Here is a 14,928-nt window from a genome sequence, read left to right on the forward strand (position 1 = left end):
GCGCTTTTTCCACTTGTATTTTCTATCGGCTGGCAATTAAGAAAAGAATCTCAGAGGTCAGCCAAAAGTCTCAAATAATGAATGAGTTTGATATATTATCTCTAAATTGAAAAGAGCAATAAGACATGTTATGAGAAAAATACCTGGAAAATGGCTCTTGGCAGGACGCATTTCAGGGATCGATATCCCAAACAGCAACTCTCTGCCAGCTCATGCTTAACTTTCAACAGGGGCCCCTGGAAACAGTCACAAAAATATTTGTGTTTCCCAGATGCCATGCACTTTTATGCAGGGTTCTAGTAAGAGCAATGGGAATCTGGAACTCGGAGGAAGGAGAAGTCATCTCCTAAGCGTGGTGTGTGGGGAGGCGGAGAGAAGTCAGAAGGACGAAAAGGAGGATACATGCTTGTAATTCCAGGACTTGGCTGGTGAAGGCCAGGAGGGTCAGGAGTTGGAAGCCACCCAGCTTATGAGACCCTATCTCAAAAAACAAAAACAACTAAATGTTGCATGGTCACCTCTCAAGAGATCTCAGATTTTGTAACCCATACTACGGTTCTGCACAATTCTCTAGGAAGAGCTAGATAAATTAAGGTCTTTGATTCTATGGGGAAAATGTGTTGCCGTTAAAACATCAATGAGTTTATAGTATAAAAAAAATCCTTGTGTTTACTCATTCACAACAGTGTCTGAATTCCCTCTGAACAGCACAGACGGTATAAGGGTGTTTAAGATACAATGAATTCCACAGTGGAAAGCTCAGCGTGGAGTGGGCTCTGAATGAAGCCAACAACGGGATCTCGGCACCATCACTGAAGCACTGACCGCCTTGAACCATTTCTTTAAATAGCATGGCTTGTATGAGCTCCTTGGGAAATGGGGATAAGAGTATCTTCATAAGATCATTATGTAGGGCTGGCAAAAGGGCTGTGTGGCTAAAACTTGAGTTCCATCCTAAAGCCTACTTTAAAAAGCCAGATTTGACAGCCTGCATCTGTAACCCTAACGTTGGCTCCTACAGTAAAATGGGAAGCCAGAAACAAGGTGGGAGAAAACTCACCCTGAAATGTTGTCCTCTGACCTCACGTGTGCATTGTGGCATGTGCCAAAAGTTGTCCTGACTTCACATGTGTGCTGTGGCATGTGTGTACCTCCCATCCCCCAACATACACACATTAAGATCCTTGTGTAGAGGGGGTAAGCCCATACAGGTGCCTTGGCAGGGACTCATTCAGAAAACCTTCGCGATATTATAGTGTGAAGCACTCTTCTTCCTTATAGTCCTGCTTTAACAAGGCACACGGTATAACCGGGACAGCAGTGGTACAGAGACTTCTGCAATGAAGGGGCTGCCCTTCTGGCTGGGGTTTTTGAGCAGGAATGGAATTGCTCAGACAAGCTCTTCATTCATAAAAATAGAGAGCGTCCCTGCCACTTGAGTCAAACCAGAAAACACAGAATGGCGGTCTGTTTTCTCCTCCGTTGTATTCTTCCAACACTGCCAAGCCCTTCCAGAGTTTATATCATCTTTAAACACCCCCAAGTCTGCAAAGCAAATAGCAAGTCCAGAAGACAAAGGAAATTGTGTGGTGTGAAACCAGGGGTAGGTTAAAATTGGCCCTTGGCTTTTGAGTTAGACTGTTCTAGGTTTCCTCATTCAAATGAATCTTCACTAGGTTTTACTGCAATCTGCAAAGCAAACAACAACAACAATAAACCCTCTCCCTACTCCCCAAGTGTCTCAATTGTTACTGTTACCTTTGGAGTGGGAAGAGAATTAGGTTATTCTTATCTGCTGGCAAAAGAGGCTGAGTTGAGAGGAACCCAGTAGCAGAATAAAATGAGGAAGTGGGCTGCTCCTAGCTGAGCCTGTGGTTTCCTAACTCCTTTCAGAGATAAGGTGATTTATGATTAAATCTCCACCTGTATCATGTTGGTGACAAATGATTCAAAACCTTGACCCAAAATGGCTTAAGGGGGTGAGGAGAAGGTGGGTACCAGCCACATTCTCCATCTCTCTGTAATGGCTTTCTCCATTACGTTGCCCTCAGGTTGGAGGCTCGAGGCCAGGGGTTGCAGGCAGCTAGATGTGGAAGACAACAAAAGACTGCTATTTTGTATCTTTCTCTAAGGAGTGAACAAACTCCACACAGATCTATTTTCACACCTCATCACTCTGGGTTGTGGATGGATGAAAAGTGCCCTGACGGGACAGGCTGAGCATCTGAGAGAACAGCTTTTCTAAGTCTGCACGATTTTCCCACCACTCGTTAGGAGGCTGGGGGAGGACTGGAGATACAAAGGCACAGGAACGTGCTTCACAGAAATCATGAACACGGAACCTTGTAAGCTGGAGCATCAAATACTCAGAAATACCCTTTGCCCCACACGCTCCAGCCAGTAATCGACATTCAGTTCCAAATCACTCAGCCAATAACCAACCCATTCAGAGCCTAGGGCCCCTTCAGGTACAATGTGCAGGTACAACTGTTTGTGCATCTACTCCAGCTGGTACCTGTAGGGGTGGGACATAAACACAGGAGAAGGAACTGAGGAAAATCTCAGGGCGAAGCTGGGAACATCAGGCAGAAACTACACACCGCTGGCTGGATGTTTAAAAGCTTGCAAGTTGAGCTAGGCTAAAGCAAATGGGAGGAGGAGTGACTGCAGGTTTGGGAAGGGGACAGGCACATAAACTAGCAGTAACTAACTGCCAGTACCTGACTTCCAATGAGAACAAGCTGATTCTAGACAGCCTTGGGGAAAAGCCTGGAAGGCTACTTGCTGGCCTTCATCCCCAGCATCCCCAGGGACCCCTGCGAAGTAGGAGTACCAACCAGACAGGGGTGCCCCCAAATGTAGGTAGGCTGGCCAAGGGTCAGTATATGAAGCCGTGGGATCCCAGCCTTCACTCTTCTGCCTCTTTTCTCAGCTGCATCAGAGCAACTCCAGATATGGAACCAGACATGGAATCACCTATTGAAGCTGGTGGGTGAGGGGGCACCAGTAAATGGGAGAAGAGAAGGTCTCCGGAGCAAATGCTATAGCTTTTTATTCCCTTCAGAATGCCACTGCCAGAGAGTCCCCGTTCACAGAGATGTCTCTCCACCTAGGCAGTTGCCTAAGGGAAGAAAGTGCTTCTGTTGGACAGAGTTCTCCATTGACACCACCAGCCAGCGAGTCTTCAGTGGAGGCCTTGAGATGCGCTTTCAAGTCACTTTAAGAGCTTAACAATTACTGGATCCTGGCCTCGGCAAGCTCCTACGCCGTTCAGTTACTGTGCAAACCCATATGGAGAGTGTATTTGTGCCAGGCATTGTGTGTTTGAAGGCACTGCCCTGGGTCCCCCTTAATAAAATGTTCCTCGGAATCAACCCCAGCCGTTCAGACTTTCCAATTAGCATTTCAGAGATGGGTCAAGGATCATCAAACATGTTAGGAACGCCTTTACCATGGAAGAGATTAAAAACCAAAACAAACAGCTAAGGGGAAATGAGAGGAAACAGGAACAATGCAGGGAGGAGAGAAGTTCTTCAAAGACGCTGTCCCGAGGATGGTGGAGTGGAGAGCCTTTTCATCCCTGAGACAATAGCAGGAGGTTATTCTAAGACAGCTTGGAATCCTAAGCAGCTCTTGGGATTTAGAGATTTGAGGGCCGACATAAAAATGGGATATATGGTCTGGAGGATAAAATGAGGAAATTTCCCAGGAAGCAAAACTTTTAAAAAAGGAAGCAGGAAATACAATAGAATGAATAAGAGTTTAATAATCCAGTCCATAAAATCTTCCTCTAAATTAATGGTGCTTTAGAACAGAGAAAGAGAACTCTTATTAAAAAACAACAACAACAACAAAAACCAAAAAACAAAACAAAACAAAAACTCTAGAAAAAAACTGTTCAGAGCCAAAAGTCTAGGATGAGCAACACTTTCCTGATCCAAAGGGAAAGGGATTTCCACTGTGGAGTTCAAACCTAGCTCAACCCAACAGTTAGCGCTGGAGGCTCTCAAAACACTGACTTCATATGTCTTCTTGGGCACTTATGAAACAGAACATACATGGCAAGGCTTTGGGGGGGGTTAGATGGTAAGGATGCCCATGAGAAAAAGGTGCAAAGCATCCCCAGTTCAGTGGCACACGGGCACACTGTGATGGCTTAGTTCCTTCCCCTGAACTTAAAACACTCCTGTACTCTTTTAGTTCATTGTGCCCACTGCCAAGTGAGTCTCGCTGCTAATGCACACAGTTTTGCTCAAGGGTAGCAAACTCCGGGTGTAGTTGGAAGAGGACAGGCTCTGCAAGAAAAGATGAGCCACAGAGCAGGCAGGATGCTTCCAACACTTAAGATGGGTAGGCTATGTTGAAAGTAGCTGTCCTTCAATGAGGAATACTGAGAATTCAAGAACAATTGCAATGGGTTTTTGATCCTACTTGCACGTACTGGCTTTGTGGGAGCCTAGGCAGTTTGAATGCTCACCTTACGAGACCTGGATAGAGGTGGGCAGTCCTTGGGCTTCCCACAGGTCAGGGAACCCTGATTGCTCTTCGAGCAGATGAGGGGGGGGGGGACTTAATCGGGGGAGGGGGAGGGAAATGGGAAGCGGTTGTGGGGACGAGGCAGAAATCCTTAATAAATAAATAAATTTAAAAAATAAAAAAAAAGTAGCTGTCCTTGGGGCACAGGAACTAGTGCTCGAGAGGGGTAGGGGAATGATGGCTGTCCCAGTAATAAGTCTTATTAAAACAAGTGATTCTCGGACTGAATGTGCTGGGTGCATACTGTTAATTCCAGCACTTGGGAGGCAGGAGCCAGTCTGGTCTACGCAGCAAGCTTGAAGCCAGCCAAGGCGACATAGTGATACACAGTATCAATCAATCATCAATCAGTGACTTAAAAATTACTGGTGAAGGTACTTTGATAAAGGACAGCTTGGGCTTCCCGCTGGATGCCAGAAGAAGAATCGGAAGTCACACAAGAATTGGCAAGAGTCCAACCAACTCCCTGGAGCACACACTGAAGAAGGCAGGTCACATTTGCCAGGACAAAACTCTGGAGAAATGGTATCCCACTGAAGGTAGGACTGAACAGCATGTCCAGGAGACAGGGAGGAAGGGGAACCCCTTCAAGGATTCTGCAGGGTGAGGACCCCGGAGCATCCAGACATTAGCAGCAACAGAGGCTGAGCGGAATCTACCATGTGTGATAGGATGCTGGGTAGTTTATGGTGTGGCTGCCTCTCCTATACTAGCTCCCTTCCACTATGGACAAGGGGCAGGGCTCTCTAAGTGGACCTCCGAACAGCTACAGTTAAACCTAGCAGAGCAGGTCCAGAGATTGGGGCAAACCTTAGGAACCGAGTCCATATTGGTTTCCCCCAACACTTTCCCCCCAATATCCCATTTCATTCTGGCTGTGGTCCATCTAGGAACTTTTGGGGGGGGGGGTGGGCATGAGACAGGGTTTCTCTGTGTAGCCCTGGTTGTCCTGGAACTTGCTCTGTAGATCTGGCTGGCCTCAAACTCAGAGATCTCCCTCCCACATGTTGATTGAAGGCACACATCACCACTGCCTGGCTAATTCTTTTCTATCCAATCCAACAGAGCCTCCATTCACAAAGCTCCGAATGTCACCCCAGGGTACCAGAGCCATTCCTAGAGCCAGTGTAGGTATGACTGGAGGTCTGAAAATCTTGAATCTTAACTTTTTAGTTCATCTATAATGTGAGTTTGGGATTTATAACAGTTACAGTGCTGTGTTTTATAAATTATGCTCCCTGTCATATTCAACTCGACCCATTTTGTGCAAAGAAAAACATTGTTTGTATTCTTAGGAACACATTCTCTCTGGGGCTGGAGAGATGGCTCAGTGGTTAAAGATCAGAGGTCCTGAGTTCAATTCCCAGCTACCACATGTGTGGCTCACAACCATATGTGATGGGATCTGATTCCCTCTTCTGGTATGCATGAAGACAGAGCGCTCATATACATAAATAAACCTTAAAAAAACTTTTCTCTGAAGATGACAGCTTCCTCCCCTTTACTCTTATTACTTGAAGTCCCTTCTCTTAGTACTTCTCAACTGTGCACTACAGCAGGACAATGTGATCCAAAGTGCCATCTTCTGCCAGAGCTAGTTCACAACTATATTATAATCTGGCACTGCAGCCTTTAGTAGGGGGATCGCCACAAGTCTGGGGCCAGCCTGGGCTCACATACAGAGGGAGGCCCTGTCTCAATAAGGCCAGACAAACACCCAAAACAGCAGCAATAAAAACCTATCCTCTTCCCAAGCATCCTTCCTTTAAGAACAAAAAAACAAACAAAACAATCTTTTAACTTCTGGGTATCTTAATCACAACAGTTTGTGCATCGGTGAACAGGGTTACTGTCTAAGCACACTGTTTAGTAATTTGGGGCAAAGATCTGTCCCCAGAGGAGATGGCAGCCTTGTGTGTGGAAACATCCACACAGTTCCCTATGGGAGAGGGAACAGCTTTGCTCTACCAAAGGTAGAGCTGACCAAAGGCCAGGAGAAAGTCCAAGGCCAGTAGAACTGACACCTAGACGTCCTCAACCACAACATACACCACACTGACACCACACACGTTGCCCCTCCTTACGTCATTATTGACAAACCAGTTCCAAATCTCTCCCCTCAGTGAATACAAAACATCTCAGAGAAGCAAATCCCCAGTAGGAAGTCACAAGCCCAGTAGGTAGCTGCTCATTCTGGGAGACTTGTGGATAAATTCCCACACTGGCGGATCCAGCCTCACTAAGCAACCTCAGTGTGGATCACATTGCAAGGCCTGGGTTTTCCCGTTAGATTCTTACCTTCAGTTTTGAAGTCACTGCTGGAAACTTTCTCTCAGACCTCTTTCCTCAGCCACTCCGGGAGCCTTGGGGGCAGGACAGCTGGCCTCCGGGTAATCCGCTGGGGCTGAGCCGAGCAAGCCCCAGAGACCCGTCATTAGCCGGAGCACCTGCTGGCAGCCGGGGACGCGGGGAGGGGCAGGCTTCGCGGGGACGCTGCCCTCTCCAAATCCCTTAGGCTGCCCCGTGGTCCCGAGCCTCAGCTCCTGCAGGACGTCGCCAACGCTCCTCCCTGCGGGCTACGGATGTGCGGGAGGACCCCTCCCTGCTCGGCGGGTGGAGGGGGTTATGAAAAGGCTGTAATGCAATCCCAGCCCGACTGCTCGCTTGTCAAAACTCCACGGCATTCCTGAGTCCTTTCCCCTTCACCCGGTCCTCTGCAGGGAAAAGGAAACCGCCCCGAGGGTTGCATGGAGTTTGGGGTTTCTCTTTCAGACACTTTTGTTTACATCTCGTGTGCGGGAGCTTCCTGCAGTGAACTGGGAAAACGCTCCCCAGCTTGCCCGGCACCCAGTACCCCCACCCTGGCCGAAGTTCTACACTCTAAGAAGCTGCACCTCCAAACATCATTTCATGACTACTCCGCTTCACCGTCCACAGAAACCTGGCTTCTTGTTGGGGCGGGGGAGCCCCCAAGTAAAATCACAACTATCCTACCGGGCGGGATGTCAGGGAACTTTCCAGAGACTCCAAATCAAGATTCCTTCTGCTGCAATAACCAAAATCACCAACCCTGAATTACAATCGTCAGTGACTGCACGGTTAAAGCATTTCCTTTATACCTTCTCCGCTCGCCTGCCCCTCCCACCTTCTGCGGGGCTCAGTCAACAAGTCATCCCCCGAGAGGCCCGAAAGGGCTTGGGCGGCGCAGCCATCTCTCCAGCTGCAAACTGACGAGGAAGCCCGACCCAGGAGCCCAACTTGTTTATGTCACACCCACCGAAGGCTTCCTGTCTTAAATTAATGAGAATGCAAGAACGACTTGAGGAAAACAATGTTTGCTTTTCTTTAAGTAGGAGAGAAGGCTGAGGGGAGGCCCCGCCCCATCATTCTTTTCAAAACTCCAATTGTATTTTCTGCGATGTTTCCATTCCTAACACTTGTTGAAACGTAAAAGCTCGGCTGTGCCAAACCTCAAACCATTAAGGAACTGCTGCTCGAACAAAACATATTTCACCTGGTTCTGGAGGGCTCCAACTTGGTGCTCCCGGGCAGAGTTGAGCTAGGGATATAGAGAGCTCCTGAGGTTAATTGAAGGAATGTCGGCACAAACAAGCTCACTGCAGCCTGATGCCTCCCTCCTGGGACTTGCGCAGACAGGCACACACCCTCCCAGCTCCTTGGTTTGTATCAAAATCTTGCAGAGTTCCACTTCATCCTGTGTCTTCTAGCTATAGGGCTCTGCCTAGACAGCCGGCAGCTCCTGAGAGTAAATGAGTTTTGCAACGGACAAATCTTTTGGAATTCGATGCAATTAATTATATTGGAGGAAGCTGGAGAAGGCTGCAGAGTTCCCAGTACCATTCCCGCCCCTGGAGTGGGTAATTAGAGCCTAGGAGAGGCCAACCCATGTCAAGCCAGGGCTGGAAATCTGCCCACTCTCAGAAGCTGCCCAGGAGCACACGGTAAAAAATCGCCAGGATTACCAGACCTCGGATTACCCCTCCCCCAGTCGCTTCAGCTTCATTCAGACCAGTATAAGGAAAACCGGGAAAAGGCAGGAATGCCAGGCTGTGGCAACCCTTCTTTGACAGTTTCACAGTCAACATGGGAGTCCCAGTGGCCAACACCACCTGGTGGAGGGCCCAGGAACGCTGTGTGTGTCTGGCTTTGCTGGCCAGTTCCTCCAAAGACCTGTGCTTTCAGAAGAGGCTACTATATCTCCGCTCTTAACAGAAAAGCGTCTTGCTTCCAGGCAACAAAACTTTGTGAACTCTTTCCATTCGCAATTCCTTTCAGCCTGAGAAACTGTTATGCAACCTTGGATATGTGAGTGTATAAATGAGACAAACCAACCAAACACGCTGGTAATAAAGCATAAAGAAGCTGACTTAAAACACTTCTTTCACATACATGTCATTTTATCATTTATTAAAGATGAAAGCAAATCGGTATGATATAGGAAGATGCCGGTTTATTTTTTACATAAAGAACTAAATTTTGGGTGGAAAATCTGATATTTCAGGACACAGGGTACCCTCAGTATTTTCCAGAGTTGGTTGACATTTTGTAATTGTCAGCTGAGAATGCTGTTCACATAAATATCAAGACAGGCAAGGTGGAGCAAGCCCTTAATCCCAGCACTTGGGAAGCAGAGGCAGGCAGAACTCTATGAGCTTGGGACCAGCCTGGTCTACATAGTTATTTCCAAACCAGCTAAAGCTATATAGTGAGACCCTGTCTCTAAAATTCAAAGCCAAAAATGTCATTTTCTACTACAGAAGTATGTTTAGGACCATTTCAGAAGTTGCTAGAAATTCTGTCCTAGTTCCAAGTCAGTGTTCATTTAATGATTTTTATAAAACTCAATTTAGCAACGTAAACTGAAGGTTTTAAAACCACAGACTCTAATAGAATCCAATCTATTGGATAAACTAACTTGATGCTTATGTTCTGAGAAATGATGTAGGAAAATTTTGTCTATTTTCTATAATTGAATTGTTACATTTCTAGACAAGCAGGAAGCTTTGTGCAGTCAAAACCATAGTCCGTAACAAACAGTCTGAGTGGAGGTGTTTCGGCGGAGTCATCGCTGTGTGGCCCAATGACACACACAAGTGCTCACGCTGTCACATTGTATGGTGTGAACTAGAATGTGGGGCTGGGGAGACACGTCAGTTTGTAATATGCTTGTTGACCCAGTAAGGGGCCCTGAGTTTGACCTCCAGCACCTATGTAAGAAAAGCAGACACTTCGGGCAGTGGTGGTGCATGCCTTTAATCTGGCACTTGGGAGGTAGAGGCAGGTAGGTCTCCCAGTGAGTTCAAGGCCAGCCTCGGCTACCAAGCGAGTTCCAGGACAGCCAGGGCTGTTACAAGCAGACATAGTGGCATAAGTGGGGCTGGAGACCGACACAGGAAGAGCCCTGGGGTTTGATGACCACCCAAGTATAGCCTGATAGGCAAGCACAAGCCCCAGTAAAAGACCCCTAAAAATACCCATTTGGCAAGCTCCGGACACGCGCACACACATGGTAGGGGAGGGGGCAGTGGTAGGGTTGGAGAATACCAAAGATAACACTAAATTTGCAAGATGCAACACAGGCAAACCACTTCAGATTCTTAATAGATTTGATACTGAATTTACTTTTGGCTAGGAACATTAGAAACCTTTTGCTATTCCATTTTTCTCACTGCCCCCACATTCTGTTATGATTGGGCCATGACCCACAGTTCAGGAAGTTGGGGTATCATGGAGGTTAATGCCCCCTCCCTTCCCTTTTCCAGCTCTTCTGCCTCGGGTGGACATCCCGGTGGGTACACTAGCATCCCTTCACATGCCACCTCAGTATCTAAGAAGTTTCACGGAGCTAAGCTTGAATAATTGTCTGATCAGAATTCCAATAGTGTCTTTTCCCTTTTGGGTGTCTGGTTGAGTGTCACGTGTCAGCATCTAGCTTTTCCATGACTTCAACCCGGTACAGAAGTTATGATAGGTCAATTTGTGCTGTTTAAAGTAGTCTACGGATTCAAGGATAATGCAAACAAATAGCCCTCTTTCCCACTGAATATCAGTTCAGGGTGTGTATGGGGGGGGGGGGAATTAGCAATTTGTTCACATCTGCATAATGTCTCAATTTCGGGAAAGCTTTGGAAACATATGACATTCTCATCAGACTGTCAGAAAGATAGGAACTAGCCTGTCTTTCCCTCCCCCCAGCCTCCACTCCTGGCTGGAAAAGAGATCAATGGCTCAGTAAACAAAGACAGACTTCAAGTGTGCACCATGATTTTTATCTCGGGTCTGGTTTCAATAATACTGGAAATCTTTCTGCGGACACCCAGAGACTACGAATAGTGCGGATCCAGGAGGGAATCGCTGATATGTTAAGAAAACCAAAGCAGCTTCAACACATTAAGGAAATGGCTCATTAAAGACAGTTTGGGGGTTCAGCGTGATGGCTGATTACAGAATTGTATCCTCGGGGGTGATAATCAGCGGGGACAGACGCAAATGCGCTCAGTGTCTCGTTTCAAGGCAAACTGAAAGGGTAGCGATCAAAGCGGGTCATGCACTGACTAAGAATCTGCCTGGTGGATTGACAGGAACCAGGAACACGCTACTAGGATGCTTGCGACCGTAGAGAGCCACCATAAAAGTGAAGCGTGCCATGGCTCACGTTATCCTGTGGTAACGAGTTTGACAGCAGGCACACTCTTACCAGGGCATGTGTTCAGCCTGGGGTCCTTTATTTAAAAGAAGATGCGGAGACACTGGAAAAGTTCCAAAAGAGAACCAAAATGATTAAGGAGACAGAAAAACAGAACCCATGAGGCAAGGTTAAAGGACCTGGAGTTGTTTAGTCTGTGCGGAAAAAAGTGGCCCAGGCAAACTTAACAGTCTTCTCCTATAAAGAGGATGCAGGCCAGCTGTTCTTCATCTCATCAGAGGACAGGAGAGGTAAGAGACTAAATACACCATTAACATGTGGGTTAGATATAAAGAAGGCTCGCTTATCCTAATACAGACCAGCTTAACATAAGAAGAGCCTCACACTACATCACTGGTAATCTTCGCTTATCTACTGCCATTCTTAGCAAGTCCTGCAGGTTTAGGCAGAAGCCACATTGAAGAATGGGTCCCCATGCCATCCCAGAACTGCAGTATTTCCCAGTCATCCCATCAAATGTGACAGCAAAAGGCCTGGGCTTCCATGGCTAATATTATTAACTCATGAGAAAATGCCATGATCTACCCAACAGGGACCTTTGCATTTGGGTGGGTACCTCTAAGAATGCGTCCATCCTTGGTTGTTGAACATAAGTATGTTGAGCATAAGTATATTTCATGGATTCACTCCTATGTAAACTGTTTAAACATGCAGAAAGCATTGCTTCCTCAACCAGCAGCTGATGATAGTCGTGAATTATTAAGCTCTTACTATTATTATACGGGCACTGTGCCCGTTCTATTTTATGCCTACTATCTATCTCATTTAGGTTGCAGTACCTCTGTGAAGGAGGAGTAATTACTGGTTTTATGGAGCACAAAGAAACTGAGTCACAAAGAGGTGAAGTAACACAGCTAGTAAATGCTGGAGTCCCAATTCAAACTCATTTCGTCTGACTCAGAAGGGCGGGCTCCATTCCCCACACCACTACCTCCCGTCTTTACGTGTTCATCCTCAGTCAGTGGGCAGAGATGCTGGAAACAAAAACAAGGGCTCCATGGTAAGTACAGACCAGGTGTACAGAAGGAAACCTTTTCCTAGTACAACCAGAAAGGGATGGATGGAGCCATTCCACAGCAGAGACAGTGCCATGCTTCAGTTTACAGAACTGAAGAACCCAAATGAACAAGACAAAAAGCTGGGAGCTGGAGAGTTGATTCAGCAGTTAAGAGAACCTGATGCTCTTGCAGGGGACCAGGGTTCAGTTCCCAGCACTCACATGATGGCTCACAACTGTCTGTTAACTCCAGTTCCAGGGAAGCTGGCACCCTCTTCTGGCTTGCATAGAAACCACACACACAGAATGCTCATGTACACACAGGCAAATCCTATAAAATAATCTTTAAACACTGGTGCTCATTAATTTAGTAGTTGAGTAAGTACCACTCTCTTGTGTTGTGAGACCCTAAGACAAGTGAATTGGAAGGAGATTCCCAGGATGTTGGTGGGCAAGGCTTTGGTCAGTTCCTGGGTCTCCTATCCAATGTCCTCTATGAGTTTTCAAATCCAATGGTGTCTTTTGGTTTAGCATCCATGGGAACAAACATGGTTGGGTCACATATTTCCCAGTGGCAGCTACTTTTAGATAAAAACAGGCTTTGTGAGGTTTATTGAGTGCCATTGTTTATCAGCAAGGGACGAGTCACATGAATGAAGCAGACATCAAAATGATTTTCAGAAAAGCAGATGAACTGCACACAGACACAAAATAAAGAGCCTTGATCCAAGTCACTCCTGAAGACAGATATTTCCCATTAGGGCAATTTATCCTGAGTCTATAAACAGAGGCATCATTATACAAGTGTTTGCTAGCAGATCTAAACCTTATGTAACTATAAAAAGCCGGAGAGAAACAGCGAGCGGAAATTCCCAGGAGATCACCAAGCTCCCCAGCCACATCTAGGCCACGAGGTCTCCATAGATACAAAGCCAGTGTCAGCAGCTGATGCTGAGCAAGGCACAAGAAGACATCTCTGGATTCTGACACAGTGCCCACCCACTAACAACGCCAATCCTCCCCAGTCAGGTAACATGGGGACAGGGTTGACTCACTGGCATTCCAGGTGTAGTTATTAGGAACATGATATTCAGAATCAAAAGGGTCTTTAGTTCGTGCGGTGTATGTGGACAGACACGTAGTGATATCTCAAGAGATGCCCCCATTGCCTCTTTCTCCCTTTGAAACCTTCCTGGGAAGATGACATCACCACCATTGAGGCTCCCACAGAAGTATGGAACCATTTGCAATGGAAATCAACCCAAAGATATCAACTTGGGATTTTCCATGCATAAGGGAAACCGTGGTTCCCTATAGGACATCTTTTGGGGCTTTGATTCCAAAGCTATTATACCAAGAATTCTAATTTTTCGTGAAGTACAACAGAATCAAATACTAAAAATCCAGCATTCATTGTCTCTATTCTAGACCCCAAGTTCTTTCCTAGGCCCACTGCATTTTAACTCGTTAAATTCTCATTCCAGGCTTGGCATCTTTCTATCATCCAGGGAAGTAGATTTGGCTTCACTTTAACAAAATACCTGATGGCATTAACTTCAAGAGAAGAGGTCGATGCTCATGGTTTTACAAGTGCTGGCCCATGGTTAGGTAGACTCATTGCTTTTAGGCCTTTGGTGGGCGTGGCAGTGCCGGGAAGTATTCCTTGGAGAAAACTAAATTCCTCCTGGCCAGGAAGCATGAAGGAGAGAGCTTTGGTCTCACAGTCTTTGGGGCACGATGCTAATTACCCAAGCACTTCCTACATACTACCCTCTCTTAGAGATCCACAGAATGGAGTATCTAGAGCCAGTGTCGTTAGCACATGGGCCTGTTTGGTCCCATCTAACATCTAAACTACAGCAGAGCATGAATTACTGAGATTTTTGTTTCAGACAATGAAACTGGGCAGTAAGATCAGTCTGTTCTTAGTTGTTATAGTGTTTTCCAACCAAATCTTATTTTGTGCCAAGTTTACAATCAGGTAGACCCATTCATTTTAGACTTTTGCTGAGGGTGCCCAACTCACTGTACCAATTCACCTGTTACCTACAAACACGCAAAGACCATTCTGACGTCTTGGTGTTCCTCGCCCCTCCCCCAGCCCACTGCGACCTGTCTTTTGAACACTCGATCTCTGATCTTCTAATAAACTCGTGGTAACTTATTTGGCTCTCACCACGGCTCTCCAACCATCACCCCTGAGGATTCTATGTCCATTTGGAGATATGGCAGGAGAAAGTCCATATCACTACTGTCACCCACCGGGTTCCTAACTCTGATGGTGAAGCTCCTCCATGTAGGCTTCTCAAGGAAGGGAGATCACATACAACAAGGGTATCTGGAGCACCCGGGATGGCGGCTTAGGAAGTAAGCCTGGGGTCGCACCCAGGACCTATTCGCACCTTCCCCTCACTACGTAAAGATATGTGTAATGTCTGGAGATGTCATAACTGCAGCGAGGATTGCTTCTGGCAGCTAGCGGGTAAGGGACACAGATCAGTCTCACCCAGTGACTCCCCAGTTCAAAGCAAGAAGAATGCTCTAGCTGAGAAGTTACGCTGTGAGCCCTTTAGAGGCCACTAACAATCTACACTTTCCTCCTCTTCCTCTGTCTCCTGTCCTTCAACACAGCCTCACAGGGGGAGCTGCCTCAAGCCTTGCTCTATAA

General features: G+C 46.7%; 1 protein-coding gene across 4 annotated transcripts in view; it reads right to left on the reverse strand.

Moving 5' to 3' along the window:
* Positions 1 to 14,928, reverse strand: part of Pdzd2 (PDZ domain containing 2) — a 358,456-nt gene that overhangs the window by 178,572 nt on the left and 164,956 nt on the right. Inside the window, exon 1 of one of the 4 annotated variants that reach the window (XM_041632043.1) lies at positions 6,835 to 7,182. The exons of the other annotated variants lie outside the window; for them this stretch is intronic. The gene's annotated coding sequence lies outside the window, so the exon portion shown is untranslated. Of the gene's footprint in view, positions 1 to 6,834; positions 7,183 to 14,928 lie in introns of those variants that run through there. 4 annotated transcript variants of the gene reach the window in all.

The sequence above is a fragment of the Microtus oregoni genome, unplaced genomic scaffold (genome assembly GCF_018167655.1).
Source record: "Microtus oregoni isolate MIOR12 unplaced genomic scaffold, Mior012 000040F_ref0000088, whole genome shotgun sequence".
Lineage (NCBI taxonomy): Eukaryota > Metazoa > Chordata > Mammalia > Rodentia > Cricetidae > Microtus > Microtus oregoni.